General features: G+C 35.7%; 1 protein-coding gene across 4 annotated transcripts in view; it reads right to left on the minus strand.

Annotated features, from left to right (window-relative positions):
* LOC116175190 (hepatic leukemia factor) overlaps window positions 1–12,254 on the minus strand; it is an 86,894-nt gene that overhangs the window by 29,870 nt on the left and 44,770 nt on the right. The gene's annotated exons all lie outside the window — the stretch shown is intronic.

Consider the following 12,254-nt stretch of genomic DNA (forward strand, 5'->3'; position numbering starts at 1 on the left):
TTCTAAGCAGAAGGACAGGACGCAGTGCAGCGCTGCTAAACCAGTATGAAGGGGCAGTTATGAGTATTTACTTTGAATTTTGCAAGTATAAGCATTTGCTTACTTTTACTCATACGGGCCATTGAAATACTTTTCAAAGTATTCGAATACTTTTGATAGTATTAGAATACTTTTGAAAGTATTCGAATACATTGTAAAGTATTTGAATACTTATTTTTTTAGGTATTTGAATACTTTTCAATGTATCTCTATCTAGTATTCGCTTGTGCTGGACGTAAAAGTATTTAGTATTCAAATACCTTTGATTTGTGTAAAGTATTTACTATTTAGTATTCAAATACTTTTTGAAAGTATTCTGTCCAGCTCTGGTTCTACTATACCCATTCTACGATTCGACCATAAATTCCATAGATCGTAGAGAGACAATGGATGTCGCAGGAAAATTACACTAAGGAAAGTGAGTACCTGACTTTCAATTTCATAATGCGTTCTATGTCTATAAAAATGCGAAGGTAATTAATTAAAGTGTGTAGTTTTTTGTCTAGCAACTCCTTACCTTAGGTACCTTAATTTGCAAACTTTCTTACTGTATTAGACAATAGGCTTATTTTTCTACTGACGAGTTCCGGGTAATTTTTCTTTATACACATTTTTAAGATCTCAAATAAACAATCTATTGTTTGAAGACGTCGCTGCGTTCACCACCACTTCTGTAATTTGTAAATTGTAATAGTAAAGCGGTTAACGGTACGCATAATTTATTGTTATATTTATATGTTTTACAGCCACTTTGATGGAAAAACATGCAATATATTGTATAAATATTAAAAATTTCTTTAGTGCCAATTATTATATTAGAATAGCATTAAGTATTTTTATGAGCAATAAAAAAGCAAAATTAATTATTACCTACATTTCAAGGTCACAATTTCCTTTTGTTCGCCGATGTTTTTTCGCTTTTTATGCCTTAAGGTGAATTAATGGCACGATAAGGATTACGTATAGGCGGAAAATCCAATTTATAACTAACACATAAAGAGCGCGAGTAAAATGCGGCGGAAAGCTGCCGTTCTTATTGTCGATGCGATAAATTAAATGTTACACCAGATTATGCACAATCGATTTTGCTGCAATAGACGTTTTGTTACACTTCGTGCTTATAATTGTCTAATTTAAACTATAAAAAGTTCTGTCTAATGGACATCATCCCTGTCCTACCATTCTATACAAAATGAAATTGAATTACAAAGCTGCAGTTTGCAAATAAGGAATTACATTGCACTCTTACAACTCACAGATCATATCAATTTGCTAATGTTAAAATTGAAAAAAAGCTCACATTACCTTTGCACTTTCAGAAAAAAGCTCAAGGATTTACTAAGCACACTTAAAAATGAAAAGAAAACGATCCAGAGGATTCATTCTTTGCTATACATTTCAATAGAGACCTTTGGAGGCTGCATCCAACTTTCTTTACATTTTGGACTTGCATGCGATTATCACTTAAGAAAGTATAAAAGGTTCGCCAATGATTTTCCATCTGTATTAATCGGAACACGTTTTCTGAAGTAAGTTACATGAATAAAAGCAAATATGAGTCTGAACGATGGTTTTTACTACCGTAAACCGCACCTCATTTTCAAAGAATGCAAGATTGAACTCTCACGCCAGTCACGTTGTAGTCTTTTTAACTTTTCCGGACTTTTAAGTTCCCCTAGCAGGGTAAAAACTCTGTCCAACTTACTTGCATAATAAAACTTACACTATGAAAGTGTAGATTAAATATCGTGAAAATTCATATGGCCACAAAGGAGATACATACTTACTTAAAATTGTTATGCCTGTAAAAGTGTAAACTGTCGAAACTCGAAAGTACTAAGCATTTATTTAACACTTATAGTCCTGGCGTTTTACACGATTTGGATACCTCCTCGATTTATATAGATCGGTTTGCTTCCAATATACACTAATACTGTACGAGTGTATGGGTGTAGTTTCAAGCTTAAACCTAATGAGGCCGCTTTTCTGTGTTCTCTATAATTATAATTAATGTTACATAATTAATCGCTGTAGATTCCAACATGAAATATGACACTGTAGGTATATCAGAAGTAAAGCATACTTTTCCGGCTGAAGAAGGGAATCAGTTTGTAGTATACACGCTGTACGTATTTCGTAAATAAAATTAAATAGTATACGAACACCCAAACAATATTTGAAAACCTTCCGTTTGCTAGCTACCCTTACAAAACTATCCATGTATAACTTTGAAGCAGAGCACATAAGTGTTCGAAATATTAGTTACAAGTAAATTGGTTTATTACCACAAGACTCCTAATGACAAAAACTTTTTTACTTTCCTTTAAACTGTAGGTTTGTCAAGTTTTTTAAGGTACTAGGCAACAAGTTATAATATAAAGCACTCTTATACTCTGGCAACTTCTTAAAAAAAGGTGGTTTACTTAGTCGAAGATTGTCTTTGTGTCTAGTATCATAAGTGTGCACATCTTGCTTGCATCGCTTTGCTCTGTAAAAAGGGGTATTAAGTCCACTTGTTCGTCTTCTTTCATTTTCATTTCTATAGAATTGCATCACATGATTGTAATTAAACATCAGTGATTGTCTGAACAATGTCCATGGAATATAATGTTAACATCTTGATCCTACAGAAAATACCGTGTTCTTGTATAGGTATTAATACGCATTTACATACTGGAATGTGTTACATATGTTTAAAAAAACATGCAAAAATTTACTAGATGCGGGGAAATCCGCAATTATACCCAAGAAGATCAGCCCACAATTTGTTTATTCCTTCCTACAGGACTACGCAAATGGGTAGAAGCTCGTTCATAATTTGCATAAAACTGTGCAACAGTAACAAATCTGAAACATTTTAAATGCGATGTCAAATATTACTTAAAGAAACAATGCTTCTACTCTATAGAATACCTGAGTACCCATGACAAAATGTATACCTCATACTCCATTATTGACAGTTCCATACATGTATATGTCAGAGAACGCAATTAATTAAATAAATAACTAAAATAAATAAATACCTAGATATTCAAATGCCAGATAAAACTGGTCCAAATAATACCAAAATTAACGCGCGACTTACGTGCAGGAATAAAATCCAAGCAATCCTCTCATAGACCGGCTTACCTGAAACAAAAAAGATACCATTAATATCATTGCGCTAACGACCGTAGAAGCAAAAAAAAGAACGATATAGGACGACATACAAACCACACAGTGGAAATTGCCATCAAATAAATTGATTATAATAAAACGAGTTCCGGCTTGTTTCGTCGTAACTATTACAACCTCGTATATAGTACCAAATTAGCGTTACGGTGTAATTACAAAAATAATCTTTAAGGATGGATATTGGATATTTTTCTAAAGTGTATCGTTTTAAACGTTCGTGATTTACAGGATGATTCACAAAGCGGTTAAGTATATTTTTTGTACTGGTACTTAGTAATAACGTTTGGTAACGTCGTCGAAATTGGAATAAAAGTTTACTTAAGCCAAGAATTTTCACATGCATACGGTACTCCACTCTCAAGTTTCATTTCAACCCTCTAGCAAGCTTAAAAATTGCGGTGCTTTTGTTACTGTAAAACGTTAATTTGTTAGAAATTTCATATTGAAAATTTACGAAAAAATTTATACATACATTATTGAAGTGGGTGATGAAGATTTCGGTAGATATACAGAGTGTAACAATTAAGTATGACAAACAAACATTTTATTACGAATAAACCAGGGTCCAAAATGCGCTTTTATGAGATCAAAAATTTTATCTCTGTATACTCTCTTTTAATAGGTAGGAATTTTGAAAACTGGTACAAAATGAAAAATGACAGTCCCAAAAACCTAGATCCCTCTGTGTTGTCAATATGTTATGGTAAAGGTGAAAAAAATTAAAGAAGAAACGAAGTATTTTGAACCCTTGTTAATAATAGACAAAACAATCAGAAGTTCTAAATATTGCTTTAGAGGAAGTCGTGGTTTCTTTCACCAATATGGGAGCAAAAATTAATTTTTAATTAAAAACTGCAAACTTCGGTTTATTAAAAACCTGCGTTATCGGGATCATAAACTGCGTTGTGCTACCCCTTTAACTTTTTGTAACGTAACAGTGAGAGATATGATATCGAAGAATTAACATATTAACAATATAGGTTCATGGAGAAGAATGTTCTGGGAACCAAAATATAACTGATGAATTATCGACGGAAGCTCATGTTGCTTACAATCTAATAATGGTGTTCGCATAGTCCCCTAATTTACATTTGAAAGTACATATTCACTTTAACATGAATGGGTTTAGCATTTTTGAACATGCGCCTTCATTCAAGGGCTATATCAAGTCGTTAACAAAAGAATTGTGAATTGCTGTAATTATATCCAATTTTGTTTCAGTACGTACAATTACAATTCACGAAATTTAGACAAAACGCGAATGTTTTTCCCAAAATACAACGCACCTCTTTCATTATTAAACTAATAAATGAAGGGCGCGCGCAAATGCTAAACGTGTATTTAATTTATTTGACCTAAAACCGAGTATATAGTTTTCATAGAACATCCGTTCTTTAATTGCAACAAATAGCACAATAATATGTGAATTTCCATTACATATTTCAAGGCCAGAGGAACGCTGTAAATAAACGCAAAATTTTCGACGAGCGCGTCTGCAGAAAATTTTTGCCAAACAAAAAAGGGAAAGTTGCGTATACGCCGAACCTCTACATTAAAAACTTTTACTTTTCATACCGAATATTTTGACAATTAATTAACTAATCGACTTTTTTGGGGGGTATTCATTGCCGCGGAGAAAGTCCACGTGCTTGCCGTATCCATTTTGGTTTTTGATTTCAAAAATGCCACGGCTAACGACATTTTCAAAGATTGGCATTTTTGCAATCATCTGCGATCTCACGATGTTCGAGTTCACTTCCGCTTTTGCCATATTTTCTCCAGTTCGCGATTTATTAAGTCGTGCTTTTGCAATTGTAAAGTTAACTTTCACTCGATACCATAAAATTATGGTAGTTTTGCATTACATTCGGACGATACAGAGGAGCTTTCAGGGTTAACAGGTTTTTACGATTTGCAAAATTCGAATAGGTAAGTATGCAGATTGGTCTAGCGTCTAGCCTCAGGTGTAAATCCCAATGTTGTACTCTACTGGGAATGTAAGCTAGCGATTTGCATACAATTTTCCGTGCCGTTTGCAAAAATAGTGTTTCTCGTAATTGTTCATATAAATATGTCGGTTCATGGGAAGAACGAGAGCTCTAAACGCTTCGCATAACGCGGTCCAACCGCAAAATTCGCTTTCACCGGGCCTGTGTAATTGCGATCAATCAGCGTAGGTAAGTATTTTAATCAACCACGGAACAATTGATTTTTTATACGGATCGAAAACTTACATGTACCTATTACGAAAGCAAAATTGCACAATAGTTACTTCATTCGAGTTTTTTGATGCGTTTGATTGTAACACTTTCTCATGCATTTTATACAAAAACTACTTTCTCTTTCATTCAACTGTTATGCTTTTCATAAACCCATAAATCCGCCAAATGATAGTTTGACCGTTCCAATTTGACAATGGCAATTAGCTTGGTAGGTGATCAGTTCTTTCCAACCTTTAAGAAATTTGCTTTCTGCACGTGCCAATATTTTATCTTACTTTCGTTACGTTACACACTGGCATAGAAATCCAGCCGATGTGTTCCACTAAACCAGACGAAAAATGAAAGTGACATAAAAGTAAGTCTTCGACATTATTGATGGTGATGGAAAACAATGCGATTCGTATTTATGAAATCCCAATTAAAGTTGTGGACGTCGCGATCACACTTCTTTACTAATTTGAGCAGCACATCACCATCCTTATTTATAAATAAAATAGTTTAATACGAGTATTTTTGTATTTTCAATAAAAAAATATCTGTTCGTTTAACTAGTAAAAATAGTCTTGTGAAAAAGTAAAGATCTGCAAGTTTCAGCCAATACAAGACTGAAGTTGTGGCCTGTACTGGCTGTTGTAAAATTGGACATCTTGTTTGGACCTTAATTTTGTGCTCACTTTGTGCTATTTCTTTGCGATCTGATATATACATTTTATAGTTATATGGATTATGAGCTATACAAATTTTTAGTGTTAGCTCCATAATTTGAGGCTCGTAATGCAAACTAAGACACGCAAACCAAATCGGGTTGACGTTTACTTTTTCAGGCGTTCCAACGCCACGTTTTAATTTCGAAATTGAAGAATCAAATTGCAAATAAACTTTTTAAAGACCCGAAGCGAGGATAATTTAACTTCCCACGTATTTTTGAGCATTTACTATTATAATTTTTCACTCAACTTAAACGCAGAAACATCAGGAGAGCCCGTTCATTCAGCACTTAGGCACACCCACGGCTCATTGTATGACCTAACGGCAAGGTGAATTTTTGGGTAGTGCAATTGTTTTAAATTGAAATTGTATCTTTTAATATCAACTTTTATTATAAAATGTGCTAAAGTTGATAAATTCGCAACAAAAAAAAGGTATGTCGTCGGAGGCTGAGAAAGAGTACATTACGAAACTGTAATTCGTTTGTGTCTAAATTGTGTCTCTTAAACTTTTACTTTGCATATTTTGCACAGTTGCGGATCATTTATTGCTATTAACTTCATACTTAACATGAAAATCTGAAATTATTGCTCACTTCATCACTTTATTGCTACTTTTGCGGTTTTGGATTACTTTTAAGGGGGGTCCGTTAACTTGCCCCCCCCTGAGAGATTTCATAGTCGTATTATTTTGAAATGAATGCGCTCGTTATGCGCTCATATGCGCCACCGATAATAACTCTTGCGCCATTATCGTTTTTTAGAAATCCGAAAAAACATTTGGGGGGGGGGGCAAGTGAACGTAGCCCCCCCCAGTACGTATTTTGTCCCTTGTAACTAGGTCACCTGATACATTTGGTTATGCGCTCAATTGCGCCACTTGAATTAAAGCTAGCGCCATTACGGTTAAGCCGTGACAAATTTTCAAAAAGTGGGGGGGCCAACTTAACGTTTTTAAAAGTGACTTTTTTTAACATCTTTTCATACGAAATTGTACTCTCAGGTATGCGCTGAAATGCGCCGTAAAAAGATATCTTTGCGCCATTATTGTTTTTTGGTTATCCTTAAATATATTTGGGGGGGGGGGGCAAGTGAACGGAATCCCTCATAACGCATTTTGCTACCGGTATTTGTGTCACTTGATACATCTGGTTATGAGCTCAATTGCGCCACTTGAATTAAAGCTAGCGCCATTACGGTTAAGCCATAAAAAATTTTTAAAAAGGGGGGGGGGCTAACTTAACGTTTTCAAAAGTTACGTTTTTTAACATGTTTTTTCTACTACATCGTACCTTTCATCATGCGCTAAAATGCGCCGTAAACAAAAATCTTGGCGCCATTATAGTGTTTCAGAAACACTATACAGGGTGTTTTTTTTGGGAGCTTTAGTTAAACGATTCTGAGAAAGTAAAATAGGTAGGTTTTTAAAAATTTGTATTTAGGAGTTACTCCGAAGGCCGAATCGATGTAAAATATTTTCAAAATGGACGCACTTCCGGAAATAACTTTTGAAAACGCTAAGTTAGACCCTCCACTTTTTAAAAATCTTTATGGCTTAACCGTAATGGCGCTAGCTTTAATTCAAGTGGCGCAATTGAGCTCATAACCAGATGTATCAAGTGGCACAAATACCGGTAGCAAAATGCGTTATGGGGGATTCCGTTCACTTGGCCCCCCCCCCAAATATATTTAAGGATAACCAAAAAACAATAATGGCGCAAAGATATCTTTTTACGGCGCATTTCAGCGCATACCTGAGAGTACAATTTCGTATGAAAAGATGTTAAAAAAAGTAACTTTTATAACGTTAAGTTGGCCCCCCCACTTTTTGAAAATTTGTCACGGCTTAACCGTAATGGCGCTAGCTTTAATTCAAGTGGCGCAATTGAGCGCATAACCAAATGTATCAGGTGACCTAGTTACAAGGGACAAAATACGTACTGGGGGGGGGCTACGTTCACTTGGCCCCCCCAAATGTTTTTTCGGATTTCTAAAAAACGATGATGGCGCAAGAGTTATTATCGGTGGCGCATATGAGCGCATTCATTTCAAAATAATACGACTATGAAATCTCTCAGTGGGGGGGCCAAGTTAACGGACCCTTTTAAGGGAATTAAGGGAGGACTCCTCGATGAACTATTTTCCGAGGTGCTATTTTGGAAAGTAAAACTTGCCTATCTTTTATACGCCACGACATTTTTTTTGTCAAATTGTGCATACATTGCCTCTAGTGGTGCTAAGTACCTACTAATAATTTTAAAATTGGAGAAGGCGGGGGAGCAAACACTCAGTATTCCCTTCGTAGTATTCTAACGGAAAGGCGTACACGCAGATTCCAATCAACCCAAAAGACATAGAGAAGACTGACGTGATTACCCCGTTTGGGCTATTTGAATTCTCTGACATGCACTTTGGTCTCCGCACCTCTGAATAGCATCGCAATCACAATCACCTTCGTCTGCGATTTCAGCGCCTAGTACATTATGTACTACTTGCCAACATATCGAAGAGCATCATCGGCCAATCCAAAGTTACATTCTTACGCTACGGGAATGTGCGCTCTCCCCGGTCGCATTTTAGCCTTGCAGAATTATCCCTTGCCGAAAACTGCGAAAGACGTCGTTTTCTGGGGATGGTGAATTTTTATAGAAGCTTTCTAGCTTCTGCGGCGGTATATCAAGTCCCACTTCAAGACGCCGTAGGTAAGCTTTGCGGTCTACACACGGCGACATGGACATTGGACAACGTCCTTAGAACAAGCTTTCGACGGATGTAAGGCGACCCTTCTCATGCTTCTGTTTCGGTCAGCTCAAGACGCCCCTCTCGGATGTTTCACTGATGCGTCCGCCATATCGGTTGGCGCAAGCTTAATACATGGACGATGCTTGGCAGCCTCTTGCTCCCTTTTCGCGTAGGCTTCCTGCACAACACTTGAAGCGTCTGCCTACTCCGCCTCTAATCATACCAGTGAGTAGTGTAGTATTAATTTTGGTTAATTTATGCAATATACTTAATTTTCTAAATTGTTTGAATAAAATAACAGGACCTTGACGTACAATCCTTCGGTTGGGTGCATTTTCCCATTTTAAAATACAGTCTGTGTTCTTTGGAGTTCGCCCATGTGTTTGTATGTTACGGCTTTTACCAGGAGTAGAGCTCCATTAAAATTTCGCTTATTATAACTGATTTGGAGTGTTATTACAACTTTGGATACCATATACGAAGCATACTCCCAGAAGATTTCGATTGGATACCTCTCAATATTTCTTTATTTTGAAAAAAGAAAATTATTTTCTTTCATTCTTGCTTTTGTATGTATTCTACCGTCTGGTAATACCAGATAACCCACAACTCCCGTACTGTAGACTGCATCTGCACATATAATAATTAATTGATTTGGCCACCCGCGGTCACTATCCTACCTTACAAAATCGTCGTATATACTACAGAATTGCAACACGAATGTGTTGTCCACAAATACCTCTAACAACGTCTATCTTATCAATTCATGGAAACGTGTACTTTAGAAATTCTCTTTCGCAAATAAAATTTAATCATAAAAATTGTGTCTTTATTTAAACGAGAAAAGTTGGGTACCTATCTGCCTCCATCTTCTCGTACTTCTTAGTTTATCAAAAAGTTCTAGAGCAAACTCGCGAAGTATTGTAGCTCGTTGGAAACTGAACCCCATGTTATTTTTCTTTATATTAAATTAAGGCACCTCTTACTTCATTGGATTCCAAGATTCTTTCTTTCGTGTCTTTTGCACTACTTCTAGTTGTCGCTACTTTAATTATAACAACTATACTGTTTTTAATTTAATCCACCATCGATTTTTTCCTATTATCTTTATGGTTGTTTTGGTGGTTGTTGTGTTTGTGTATTTCCATATTTTTGTTTGGTGTAGTCTCATGTTTTGCTATGATTACATTTATCGATCAAGTTCTGTATTTTTTCAGTTTCTATTACCCCTTTACTTACCTTATCGGGAGTACTAAAATCAGTTAGTTACCTTAGCAATGTATTCCTTATTATCCAGCATACAATGCAGTGTTCCATTTGAGTTGTGCCAAAAAAATCAGGTGATAGGGCAGTTATAGCTCGTTCTTCAGCAGGAAGAGTGAAAAATATTGGCAGGGTGTTGACGATTAGGAATTTTTGACGAGTTTGGCTAACAATAAATGCACCACTACTTTTAGGGAGGATGCCTCAAGTTAATCCAACTTGAAAACTGTTTCAAATTTCGCATGTGTTCATTGGAAAACGACAATTTTGTAAAAGGTATAAACAATTATAATCCATTAATCAACCACATGATAATGCAATTTTTGTGCAAATATAATAGTCTGTTAAAACTTCATTAATTTTAAAAGAGAAAGTACCGACACTAAAAATTACTATGCAGTAGGTGGTATGGCGAGTAGGTGTAACAGGAAACGGCAACAGGTCCCGAAAAGTATTGCAGAAAAGGTCAAAGATGCGCCCATTTTTGGACACTAAACGAAAGCAAAGCTCGTACGCGGTGACCTCTAGCGCCCATTGTGTTTTTTTCTAACAAGCTTCATCTATCCGTGACACGAAATACGCTGAGAAAATTAACTACAGTCATACCGAACTACCTTAAACAAAAGAATATTATGCTCATTATCCTGTACGTATTAAAATTGTAATATGGAGGCGTTTCACAACGCCAATTTGAAACGACACACCTGAAAGTACAATTTCTGCCCCTCGCAACCGGTTTCGGCTTGCAATATCCACGGGTTATCGCTTTTAACAACTTTCTCCAATATTTTTCTTCCGGGAATGAAATATACGCGTTATATTTGCAAATGCCTAAAGTTCGCACCATTCCTTCACCTTTTTCCATAAATTGTTACCATTTCCGTATCTTGTCGGTATTAGATGCCCAAAACTTAATCAATGTGACTAAATCAAACTCATCACATGTTATTTTTATTTAAATAATCAATTTCACGGTCAAGAGGACAACGCGAATGTTGTTAGCTACATTTTAACACACCTCGTATTGTAAAAAAAGGAGGAAAACTGGATGATGAAGGTCGACGCTTAATTTTGTTAATTGTAAATAAAATGACGTCTGTTGGGGGATTTTTGGCAATTTCAACGATTGTTATCCACTTGAATATGTCGTGTCCACTTCCGATCGTTTTTGAGTGCTTTCACACATTTTTTGCGCGATCGGTCATTTCTGACTATTTACCATGGGTGTTTCCATGACAGTACGTAGAATTTACCAGTTGCTATGATTACGACGACGCCAAAATTACTTACCGATCTAAAAACAGAACAGCAAAAATACTTACCGACGCCTTTTTAAAAATCAACAGTCTTACATTACATTTAATCTTTAATTATTGTTAGGTACATTAAACGTACAATTTGTGCTGTTGTTTCCTATAAGACGCTCATAAAGTCATAAAGGAAGTGCAAAGCTAGTAAACTACATCAGACACATGCACATTTTTATGAAATTATTAATTTCAATTTTGACATTTAAACTGGTTACCTAGTGATGTACACCATACCACTTCGATTATTTCGATTTATTCTGCTCGTTAATTTCTTAGTGCATATTTATATTGGTTGGATAATTTTAATTTCGATCGCGCAAAAAATGTTATAAGCACGTCGAACGTTAAGGGTTACCGTTCTCAGACAATAATTGGAGTCGTCGCTTCGCTCCTCCTCCAAACAATTGTCTTCGAACGGTAAAAATCCCTTACCGTTCTCCATACTTAATATACTATATAGTTTAAGATTTAGCATGCATTCCATGCATCGGAGAAAGCACAAAAGCGGAACGTATTCTCCCATTACCAATATTGAAAACAAGAACCAAAATTGATGCAAAATTTAATTAGTCACAAAAACAAACAACTTGAGTTTTATTTATAACAATAGTTATTTACGTTATAAGTCCGGTAGGTTACTTGTAACAGTACGAGTTAGACATTATGGACGAGGCGACGTCAGGAACTCAGGAGCCGAGTGAAGAATGTCTTAAACGAGTACTGTTACAAGTACCTACTACCGGACGTATATCGTAACGTATTTTATTTCATACTGTAAGTCTGTTTTGTGTCATTAT

The sequence above is a fragment of the Photinus pyralis genome, unplaced genomic scaffold (genome assembly GCF_008802855.1).
Source record: "Photinus pyralis isolate 1611_PpyrPB1 unplaced genomic scaffold, Ppyr1.3 Ppyr1.4_LG6, whole genome shotgun sequence".
Taxonomy (NCBI): domain Eukaryota; kingdom Metazoa; phylum Arthropoda; class Insecta; order Coleoptera; family Lampyridae; genus Photinus; species Photinus pyralis.